The sequence below is a fragment of the Eriocheir sinensis genome, chromosome 64 (assembly GCF_024679095.1).
Source record: "Eriocheir sinensis breed Jianghai 21 chromosome 64, ASM2467909v1, whole genome shotgun sequence".
NCBI lineage: Eukaryota > Metazoa > Arthropoda > Malacostraca > Decapoda > Varunidae > Eriocheir > Eriocheir sinensis.
Genome location: NC_066572.1, coordinates 2,565,267 through 2,577,331, shown reverse-complemented (window position 1 = coordinate 2,577,331; position 12,065 = coordinate 2,565,267). Strand labels below are relative to the sequence as shown.

General features: G+C 36.6%; 1 protein-coding gene across 3 annotated transcripts in view; it reads right to left on the bottom strand.

Moving 5' to 3' along the window:
- LOC126987240 (major facilitator superfamily domain-containing protein 4A-like) overlaps positions 1-12,065 on the bottom strand; it is a 65,427-nt gene extending 53,362 nt beyond the window's left edge. For all 3 annotated transcript variants that reach the window (XM_050844075.1, XM_050844074.1, XM_050844073.1), the window contains exon 1: positions 11,805-12,065. The gene's annotated coding sequence lies outside the window, so the exon portion shown is untranslated. The remainder of the gene's footprint in view (positions 1-11,804) is intronic.

The following is a 12,065-nucleotide window of genomic DNA, read 5'->3' as shown; positions in this document are numbered from 1 at the left end:
CATATATGATTGGGACAGGGCGTATGTGAAGGAAAACAAAATAAAGAAAACAAGAAAACAAGAAAAACAAAGACAAAAAGACAAGATAAGAAAAAAACTACAATGAATGAATGAATGAATGAATGAGGAAAACACACACAAATATATATGATTGGGACAGGGCGTATGTGAAGGAAAACAAAACGAAAACAAGAAAACAAGACAAACAAAGACAAAAACAAAGATAAGAAAAAACTATACAATGAATGAGTGAATGAATGAATGAGGAAAGCACACACAGACATATATGATTGGGTCAGGGCGTATGTGAAGGAAAACAAAATAAAGAAAACAAGAAAACAAGACAAACAAAGACAAAAAGAGAAGATAAGAAAAAAACACAATGAATGAGTGAATGGATGAATGAGGAAAAAAACACACACAAATATATGATTGGGATTTTTTGCTTGTTTGTTTTTTTACAGGACAGTTCAAGGGCGTGAAAAAAAACACAATAATGAAAAAAAAAAAAAAGCCCGTTACTTACTGCTCCTGGATAGAGTACAGAGGAGTGGCCAAAAAGAGAGGTCAGTATTCCCCGGAAGATAGATAGATAGATAGATAGACAGGAAAATAGATAAACTGATAGATATAGGGAACAGATTGACACTGACAGATAGATAGATAGATTGATAGATACATAAGGCTACGTTTATCGACCAGCAAGAAAGGAAGGATGAACAGATGGGTGACCTGCTCGCTGTCTACCCATATTCGAACCCGGGTGAGGGGAGGTGAGGGGAAGGGAGGGGATGAGATGATGTCCCTCCCCATGTTCAACAATTCCCCATCTATCCCCATGATCACCTATTCCCCACCTTTCTGCACCCACACACCTGCACACACACACACACATATATACATAACACATGACACATACCACCTGAAATCACGACCCCCCCAAAAAAAAAAAATACATACTAGACTCATATATAAAAAAAAAATGTTACAGGCAAAAAAAATGTTAAGTAGAGAAATATAAATGCTAATAAATGCCGAGCAGGTAACAAGTGATCAATATGCAGGGATTAAAACACGCTTGCCAACAGGTGTGTGTGTGTGTGTGTGTGTGTGTGTGTGTGTGTGTGTGTGTGTGTGTGTGTGTGTGTGTGAAGAAAGAAATGTAGAAGTGAAAGAATGAATGAATGAATGAAGAAAATTAATAAAGACAAGGATAATAAAAACAAACTAGGACAAAACAAAACAAGAAAACAAAACAAATAAAAAAACATTAGTACCTGAAATAAAATAAAAAATAAAATAAATAAATAAATAAATAAATAAATAAATAAATAGTATACAAAAAATGTCCTTCCAAACAAAACAAAAAAAACTTAAAATACAAAAAAATAGAGGTAGTAGTAGTAGTAGTAGTAGTAGTAGTAGTAGAGCAACGTAGCTTTGCATTTCCAGGTGTTAAAACAGGTGTGTGTGTGTGTGTGTGTGTGTGTGTGTGTGTGTGTGTGTGTGTGTGTGTGTGTGTGCGTGAGCAAAGGCAATGACTAACTACATACTCCCTCCCTTCACCCCCCCCCCTCTCTCTCTCTCTCTCTCTCTCTCAAACTCATCCCCCTCTCTCTCCCTCTCTATTGACATTTCCCGCCGTTTCCCTTTATTTCCACTTCGGCCCGTCCACCAATAGGCTCTCAGGACCCCCAAGCACCCTCGACCAATCAGCGACGATGTAAACAAACCGTCGGCCAATAGGAAGAGAGTATTCGGGGTCTCGATTTACGACCGGATTCATCAATGACGTAACTCGGGGTAATGTTGGTGACGTCATTTGGAGGAGAGAGAGAAGGAGGGGGAGAGAGGGAGTGGGTGGGTGAGAGAGAGAGAGAGAGAGAGAATTTCATTTTAATATGTAACTCTCTCTCTCTCTCTCTCTCTCTTCATAGATAGATAGATAAATACATAGACAGATTGATAGATAGATAGATAGATAGACAGGTAAAGAGATAAACTGATAGATATATTGGATAGACATTGACAGAGATAGATAGATAGATAGATAGATAATGCTACATAATTACATTGATAAGAATACATTAAACCGTTAATGATATGTATAATCTTTAATGACCTGGTATACGTGTCTCTCTCTCTCCCTGTATACAATTAAAATATATAGTAATAATGACAGTAGTAGTAGTAGTAGTAGTAGTAGTAGTAGTAGTAGCAGTAGTAGTAGTAGTAGTAGTAGAAGTAGTAGTAATAGAAGTAGTAGTTGTTGTTGTTGTTGTTGTTGTTGTAATAAAAATCGTAAAAAAATAATAATAAATGAAAAATGAAGAAAAGTATCATACAAAAATCTCAGTCTCAAAATATTCGCGAAAATTATGCAGTATTTTTTTTTTTGAACTTTTATGTTTCCGTGATCGTAAAAATATTTATATCCGGTTTTGACACACACACACACACACACACACACACATACAGCGGGTGGTCTCTCTCTCTCTTAAGGTTAATGGCAAATATATCAGAGTATTAAAATGTATGCAGATAATAATAATGAAGAAGAAGAAGAAGAAGAAGAAGAAGAAGAAGAAATGAAGATGAAGAGGAATAAGGAGAAGAAGAAGAAGAAGAAGAAGAAGAAGAAGAAGAAGAAATGAAGATGAAGAGGAATAAGGAGAAGAAGAAGAAGAAGAAGAAGAAGAAGAAGAAGAAGAAGAAGAAGAAGAAGAAATGAAGATGAAGAGGAATAAGGAGAAGAAGAAGAAGAAGAAGAAGAAGAAGAAGAAGAAGAAGAAGAAGAAGAAGAAGAAGAAGAAGAAAAGAAAGAAAAACAGAGAAGTGGAGAAAGACAGACGAGGAAAAAGGAAGAAGAAAATAAGAAGAAAAACACCACCACCACCAACAACAACAACACTAACACTAAAAACAACAAAAAACAACAACAACAGAACATTCAAAACAAGAACTCAATCAAAACTAAGCAAACCAAAACACTAACATTTTTTTTTTCTTCCTCAACTCTATTTTTCCTTCCTCTGTCTTACTAAACGAAACACAACCAGAATCTTACATCAAAACTTCTATCGTAACACAAGACGGTCGTATCTTCAAACTTTTTTTCCGGGCCAACTCACTCGCGCGGTGGCTGGGTGGTTGGCGGGCGAGCGCGGCGACCTAGTGGACCTGGGTTCGTGTCCCCGCCCTAGTATTTCCCTTATCTGTATGGGTATGTGGCGCTCGCTCTTGCATAGGGTAGGTTAGGTTAGGTTAAGTTAGGTTAGGTTAGGTTAGGTTGGGATAGAGTAATTTTGAGTGGTATTTAACCCCTTGACCGCGGATTTCCTACAAGAAGACCTCACCAAGCTACAGGAATGGAACAAAAAGTGGCTGCTACAATTCAATGAAGAAAAATGTAAAGTCCTGCACCATGGGAGGGGATATCCAGCATACCAGTACCACATGGGAAACACTCCACTATCCACCACAGAGGCAGAGAAAGACCTGGGAGTGTGTTACCAGGCTACCAGTGAAGGGATATCCAGCACACCAATACCACATGGGAAACACTCCACTATCCACCACAGAGGCAGAGAAAGACCTGGGAGTGTATGTTACCAGGCTACCAGTGAAGGGATATCCAGCATACCAATACCACATGGGAAACACTCCACTATCCACCACAGAGGCAGAGAAAGACATGGGAGTGTGTTACCAGGCTACCAGTGAAGGGATATCCAGCACACCAATACCACATGGGAAACACTCCACTATCCACCACAGAGGCAGAGAAAGACCTGGGAGTGTGTGTTACCAGGCTACCAGTGAAGGGATATCCAGCACACCAATACCACATGGGAAACACTCCACTATCCACCACAGAGGCAGAGAAAGACCTGGGAGTGTGTTACCAGGCTACCAGTGAAGGGATATCCAGCACACCAATACCACATGGGAAACACTCCACTATCCACCACAGAGGCAGAGAAAGACCTGGGAGTGTATGTTACCAGGCTACCAGTGAAGGGATATCCAGCACACCAATACCACATGGGAAACACTCCACTATCCACCACAGAGGCAGAGAAAGACCTGGGAGTGTGTGTTACCAGGCTACCAGTGAAGGGATATCCAGCACACCAATACCACATGGGAAACACTCCACTATCCACCACAGAGGCAGAGAAAGACATGGGAGTGTGTGTTACCAGGCTACCAGTGAAGGGATATCCAGCACACCAATACCACATGGGAAACACTCCACTATCCACCACAGAGGCAGAGAAAGACCTGGGACTATATATTACCAGGCTACCAGGGAAGGGATATCCAGCACACCAATACCACATGGGAAACACTCCACTATCCACCACAGAGGCAGAGAAAGACATGGGAGTGTGTGTTACCAGGCTACCAGTGAAGGGATATCCAGCACACCAATACCACATGGGAAACACTCCACTATCCACCACAGAGGCAGAGAAAGACCTGGGACTATATATTACCAGGCTACCAGTGAAAGCCGAATCCGTTCCAATCGCAGTGGACGGGTTAAAATAGGTTAGGTTAGGTTAGGTTAAGTTGGGGTAGAGTAATTTTGAGTGGTAAATAAAACAAGGTAGGTTAGGTTAGGTTAGGTTAGGTTAGGAGAGAGTAATTTTGAGTGGTAATTAAAGTAGGTTAGGTTAGGTTAAGTTAGGTTACGCTAGGTTAGGTTAGTTTTTTTTTTTTTTTTACAGTAAAGGAAACTGTTCAAGAGCAAAAAAATGGAAATGATAATGGAAAAAGCCCTCCTCCTCCTCCTCCTCCTCCTCCTTCTTCTTCTCCTTCTTCTACGATTACTACTACCTCTATTACTACTACTATTACTACAGCTGCTACTTCTACTACTACTACTACTACTACTAATAATAATAATAATAATAATAATAGTAATAATAATAATAATAATAATAATAATAATAATAATAATATGGTCAGTTTATACTCCAGCGGTCACTGGCCTCTGAAATATCAATAATTAGCCTCATTTCCGTTATATTAAAGACATTTGGCTGTGTAAGTGCATATAAAAGGTACATTATAATAATCTACTGCATTTAAATCACATGTGCAATACTCGAATTAGCCAAGAAATATAAAAAACTATACTAGGCTATTCTGAATATTACTCTGCGAAATTTCTTAGGCTATTCGAATATATACGATGGATTGACAAGGCTTCTGCAGTATGAATTTGAAGAACACTTGTGATAACTTGACTAACCTAATTTGTGGCTTTGGGAAATTGAGGTTAAGAGACGAAATAGCTAAAATACTACCGTCAAGTTTTATTTTATTTTACTTATATATTGTGGACCTAGGCTATTCCAATATATACGATGGATTGACAAGGCTTCTGCAGTATAAATTTGAAGAACACTTGTGAGAAATTGACGGAGCTGATTTGTGGCTTTGGGAAATTGAGGTTAAGAGATGAAATAGCGAATATACAGCGGTCAAGTTTTATTTTATTTTATTTTACTTATATATTGTGGTTCCTAGGCTATTCGAATATTGGACAGATTGACAAGGCTTTTTCACCGTCAATTTGAAGAACACTTGTGAGAAATTGACGAAGCTGATTTGTGGCTTTGGGAAATTGAGGTTAAGAGATGAAATAGCGAATATACAGCGGTCAAGTTTTATTTTATTTTATTTTACTTATATATTGTGGTTCCTAGGCTATTCGAATATTGGACAGATTGATAAGGCTTCTTCACCGTTAATTTGAAGAACACTTGTGAGAAATTGACTGAGCTGATTTGTGGCTTTGGGAAATTGAGGTTAACAGATGAAATAGCGAATATACAGCGGTCAAGTTTTATTTTATTTTATTTTACTTATATATTGTGGTTCCTAGGCTATTCGAATATTGGAAAGATTGACAAAGCTTCTTCACCGTCAATTTGAAGAACACTTGTGAGAAATTGACGAAGCTGATTTGTGGCTTTGGGAAATTGAGGTTAAGAGATGAAATAGAGAATATACAGCGGTCAAGTTTTATTTTATTTTATTTTACTTATATATTGTGGATCCTAGGCTATTCGAATATTGGACAGATTGACAAGGCTTCTGCACCGTGAATTTGATGAACACTTGTGAGAAATTGACTGACCAAATTTGTGGCTTTGGGAAATTGAGGTTAACAGATGAAATAGCGAATATACAGCGGTCAAGTTTTATTTTATTTTATTTTACTTATATATTGTGGTTTTATGAACTTGAAATAGTGAGAATACAGCGGTTTTATTTTATTTTATTTATATATAGATGAAGAAGAAGAGTACATTGGTCTAGGAAGATGGAAACAAATATAGACAAAGGAGGAATAGAAATGAAAATCGAAGAATAAGAAGAAAATAAGAAAACAAGAATATATATGAGAATGGAAAAGAGTAGAAACAAAATGAAAAAAATAATAAAAAAAGACAAAGAAGGATTAGAAATGAGAGAAAGTTGAAGAATAAGAAGAAAATAAGAAAACAAAAGAAAGAAAAGAGAAGAGAATGAAAAATAAAAAAATAAAAAAGACAAAGAAAGATTAGAAATGAGATAACGTCAAAAAATAACAAGAAAATAAGAAAACAAGAAAAAAGAAAGACAATAGAGGAGAAAATAGAAAAGAGTAAAACAAAATGAAAAAAATAATAAAGACAAAATGAGAGAAATGAGATGACGTCAAAAAATAAGAAAATAAGAAAACAAGAAAACAGAAAGAAAATACAGAAGAGAATGAAAAAGAGAGAAGAAACAGAATAAAAAAAATATTAAAAATCAAAATCAAAAGTAAGGAAAGGAAAAACAAGACTAAATAGATAACAAAAACATAAGAGAATAGAAACACAATAGACAAGAGATAGAAAAAGAGAGTAGAAACAGAATAAAAAATAATAATAAAAAGTATAATTCAAAGGAAGGAAAGGAGAAAGGGGAAGGATGAAGATAGCCTCATAACCACATCAAAGAGAGGGAGACATTAGCCCAATACCCATAAAAAAAACTTGTGTATCGGTATTTGGGACTGACGGATAGAGATGGTATTGATGAAGAAGAAGAAGAGGAGGAAGAAGAAGAAGAGGAAGAAGGAGAAGGAGACATTAGCCCAATACCCATAAAAAAAACTTGTGCATTGGTATTTGGGGCAGATGTATAGAGATGGTATTGAAGAAGGAGAAGGAAGAAGAAGAAGAAGAAGAAGAAGAAGAAGAAAACATTAGTCTAAAACCCATAAAGAGAATGTGTTGATATTTGTGACATGCATTGAGATGATATAGATGACAGAGGAAGAAGAAGAAGAAGAAGAAGAAGAAGAAGAAGAAGAAGAAGAAGAAGAAGAAGAAGGAGGAGGAGGAAAAGAATGGAAAACAAGACGAGAAGAAAAAGAAGGAGGAAAGAAAAAGGAAAAGAACAAGAAGAACAAGACCAAGAATGAAGGGATAGAAAGAAAGAAAGAAAGAAGAAAAATAAGTTAAAAAAAAGAGGACGAGGAAGAAAGACGAAGGAAGAGGAAGAAAGGAAAGACGAAGAGGAAAATGAACAAGAACAAAAAAACAAAAACAACAAAAATAGGAAGACGAGGTAAATAAAGCAAGAGGAAATAAGAGGAAATTAATAAAGCAAGAGGAAATAAGAGGAAATAAATATAAGAGGAAATTAATATAGGAAGAGGAAATTCATAAAGGAAAGGAGACAAAAAAACAACAGAAATAAACAACAACAACAACAACAACAACTATAGCAACAAGACTAAAACAACAACAAAAACAGATTAACAGAAAACAAAAACAACAACAAAAAAGATTAACAGAAAACCAAAACAACAACAAAAACAGATTAACAGAAAACAAAAACAATAAAAACAGATTAACAGAAAACAAAAACAACAACAAAAACAGATTAACAGAAAACAAAAACAACAACAAAAACAGATTAACAGAAAACAAAAACAACAAAAACAGATTAACAGAAAACAAAAACAACAACAAAAACAGATTAACAGAAACAACAACAACAAAAACAGATTAACAGAAAACAAAAACAACAAAAACAGATTAACAGAAAACAAAAACAACAAAATCACAACAATAACAATAACCACACTACCATTACTAACAACTAAGATTGGAAGTTTTTTTTTTTTTTCAATAAACACAAAAGAAAATCGACTTATTTGATGTAATTCGGATTTTTTTCCATATTTTTCCTTAAGTATTTTTTTTGTTTTTGTTTACAGGGATTATTTCCCCCAAACCTTCCCCAATATTCTCCAACCTTTCCTAACCTTCCCCAATCTTCCCCGTCCCTCCTTACTCTTCCCCATCCTTTCCTACCTTCCCCACACCTTCCTCGTCCCTCCTTACTCTTCCCCATCCTTTCCCAACCCTTCCCCAAGTTCATTCCCTATTATTTCCCTTCCCCGTTCCTTCATCCTCTTCCCCCTTCTTCCCAAACCTTAACCTAACCTAACCTAACCTAATCAAGAGGATATTTCACTGTAAGAAGTTCTGGCAGTGTCCAATGAGAGCACAGTTTAACGTTGTAACAATACCCACGATGAGTTTTGACAATGTAGCAGCTGGGTATTTTCTATCTTATTTTTTACATCGCCTGTAGCGCCGGTAGGCTTTCTTCATGGGCCAGGTGGTCAGCCCCAAGCCCGCCATGGCGCAGGCAATTTTTTTTATAGTGGCGCTAGTTCTGCTTGGCTCATGCTGCCCCCCGGAACTCATTCTTGATTCACTTGGACGGTTTCCTCAATAGCCCGGGTTGATAGGTGGTCTTCAGGACAGCATGTGGGTAGTCTTAGGCCACTCGGCGTTGACTGAAAAATCCCAGGTGGTAGTGTGGGGATTCGAACCCACGTTGTCCATGGCGTGGTGAATGTGAGCCCAGCACGCTAACCACTCAGCCACCGCCTACCCATGGGGGGTCAAACGTACACCCCCCGACCCCCCAATCTCTCGGCTCTTGAGTAAACCATCTACAATAATTTTCACCTCAATTTACTGGGAGTGAAATGTCTAAAAAAAGCCTAATAGAAATTGATCTCCAGCACCATACTGTTCAAAACTTAGAATTCAGTGTCACAGGGGAAAAAAAAAGGCTTAATTTCCCGCTCTAAAAAAAAAAGCCTAATAGAAATTGATCTTCAGCACCATACTGTTCAAAGCTTAGAATTCAGTGTCACAGGGGGAAAAAAAAGGCTTAATTTCCCGCTCTAAAAAAAAAAAAAAGCCTAATAGAAATTGATCTCCAGCACCATACTGTTCAAAGCTTAGAATTCAGTGTCACAGGGGGAAAAAAAAAGGCTTAATTTCCCGCTCTAAAAAAAAAAAAAAGCCTAATAGAAATTGATCTCCAGCACCATACTGTTCAAAACTTCAGTGTCACACGGGAAAAAAAGGCTTAATTTCCCGCTCTAAAAAAAAAAAAGCCTAATAGAAATTGATCTTCAGCACCATACTGTTCAAAACTTCAGTGTCACAGGGGAAAAAAAGGCTTAATTTCCCGCTCTAAAAAAAAAAAAAAGCCTAATAGAAATTGATCTCCAGCACCACACTATTCAAAGCTTAGAATTCAGTGTCACAGGGGGAAAAAAAAAGGCTTAATTTCCCGCTCTAAAAAAAAAAAAGCCGAATAGAAATTGATATTCAGCACCATACTGTTCAAAACTTAGAATTCAGTGTCACAGGGGGAAAAAAAAAGGCTGAATTTCCCGCTCTAAAAAAAAAGCCTAATAGAAATTGATCTCCAGCACCACACTGTTCAAAGCTTAGAATTCAGTGTTACAGGGGAAAAAAAAGGCTTAATTTCCCGCTCTAAAAAAAAAAGCCGGACAGAAATTGATCTTCAGCACCATACTGTTCAAAGCTTAGAATTCAGTGTTACAGGGGGAAAAAAAAGGCTTAATTTCCCGCTCTAAAAAAAAAACAAGCCTAATAGAAATTGATCTTTAGCACCATACTGTTCAAAACTTCAGTGTCACAGGGGAAAAAAAGGCTTAATTTCCCGCTCTAAAAAAAAAAAAAAGCCTAACAGAAATTGATCTTCAGCACCATACTGTACAAAACTTCAGTGTCACAGGGGAAAAAAAGGCTTAATTTCCTGCTCTAAAAAAAAAAAAAAAGCCTAATAGAAATTGATCTTCAGCACCATACTGTTCAAAGCTTAGAATTCAGTGTCACAGGGGGAAAAAAAGGCTTAATTTCCCGCTCTAAAAAAAACAAGCCTGATAGAAATTGATCTTCAGCACCATACTGTTCAAAGCTTAGAATTCAGTGTCACAGGGGGAAAAAAAAAGGCTTAATTTCCCGCTCTAAAAAAAAAAGCCGGACAGAAATTGATCTTCAGCACCATACTGTTCAAAGCTTAGAATTCAGTGTTACAGGGGGAAAAAAAAAGGCTTAATTTGCCGCTCTAAAAAAAAAAGCCTAATAGAAATTGATCTCCAGCACCACACTGTTCAAAGCTTAGAATTCAGTGTTACAGGGGGGAAAAAAAAGGCTTAATTTCCCGCTCTAAAAAAAAAAAGCCTAACAGAAATTGATCTTCAGCACCATACTGTTCAAAACTTCAGTGTCACGGGGGAAAAAAAGGCTTAATTTCCAGCTCTAAAAAAAACAAGCCTAATAGAAATTGATCTTCAGCACCATACTGTACAAAACTTAGAATTCAGTGTTACAGGGGGAAAAAAAGGCTTAATTTCCCGCTCTAAAAAAAAAAAAAAAAAAAAAAGCCTAATAGAAATTGATCTCCAGCACCATACTGTTCAAAACTTCAGTGTCACACGGGAAAAAAAGGCTTAATTTCCCGCTCTAAAAAAAAAAAAGCCTAATAGAAATTGATCTTCAGCACCATACTGTTCAAACCTTCAGCGTCACAGGGGAAAAAAAAGGCTGATCACGAGAGGAAAAACACTGGTAGTTCGGTGGAATCTGACAAGTTAATTACAAGACAAGGCAACCACTCCCTGGCGCCTGGACCACTATGGGACAGGCAGGCTTCATGGTCGTCTGGTACAAGTGGGTCATATTTTCTTCCATATATATATACTTTATCTATCTATCTATCTATCTATCTATATCTATCTATCTCTATATATAGTCTTAAATATCTACAGTATGTTTAATTTTTATGTAATTCACGATTTTTACTCTGGTTTAAATCAATTTCAGTCACATGCTTTATATCAAAACATTCCTGCTAATGACAACAACAACAACAACAACAACAACAACAACAACAACAACAACAACAACAAAAACAATAAGGCCGGTCATTCCATTCGCGACAAAAAAAATGTAAACAAAAAAAATGTAAACAAAAAAATGAAAACGTAAAAAAAATGTAAAAAAAAATAGATATAAACAAAAATGTAAAATATCTATATATACAAAAAAATGTAAACAAAAAAATGTAAACAAAAAAATGTAAACAAAAAAATGAAAACGTAAAAAAAATTGTAAAAAAAATAGATATAAACAAAACCGTAAAATATGTATATAAACAAAAAAATGTAAAAAATGTAAATAAACAAAAAGACAAACAAAAAAATATAAACAAGAAAACGTAAACAAAAAAAAACGTTAATTAACACAAAACACCTGAACCCATTCTCTCTCACACATTTTCCTTTGTTTCCCTCCTAATATTCACTCCACAGGTGCCACGGGGTAAACACAGACGCCCCGGGGACCCACGCATCCACCGGGGGTCCTCGGGGGGGGCGGGGGGGCGAGAGGAGGTCAAAAAAGATGAAATATTGTTACCGTGTCCAGTGCCCGCGTCGCCCCCGGAGAGCGTCACACACCCTCCCCCTGAGACGGCTAAAGCCACACTGAGCCCGTTTTCCTTTGCCGCTTTGCTTGGTTCTTTATTCGCCTCGTTTGATTTCCTGTTTATTGTTTTGTTTTATTGTTTTTTCCTTGTTTTTCTTTATTTTGCTCTACTTTTCTTTCTTATTTCTTCCTTTCTTTCTTTCTTTTTTCTTCGATTTTAATTTATCTTTTGTTTTTTCTTTGTTTCCTTCT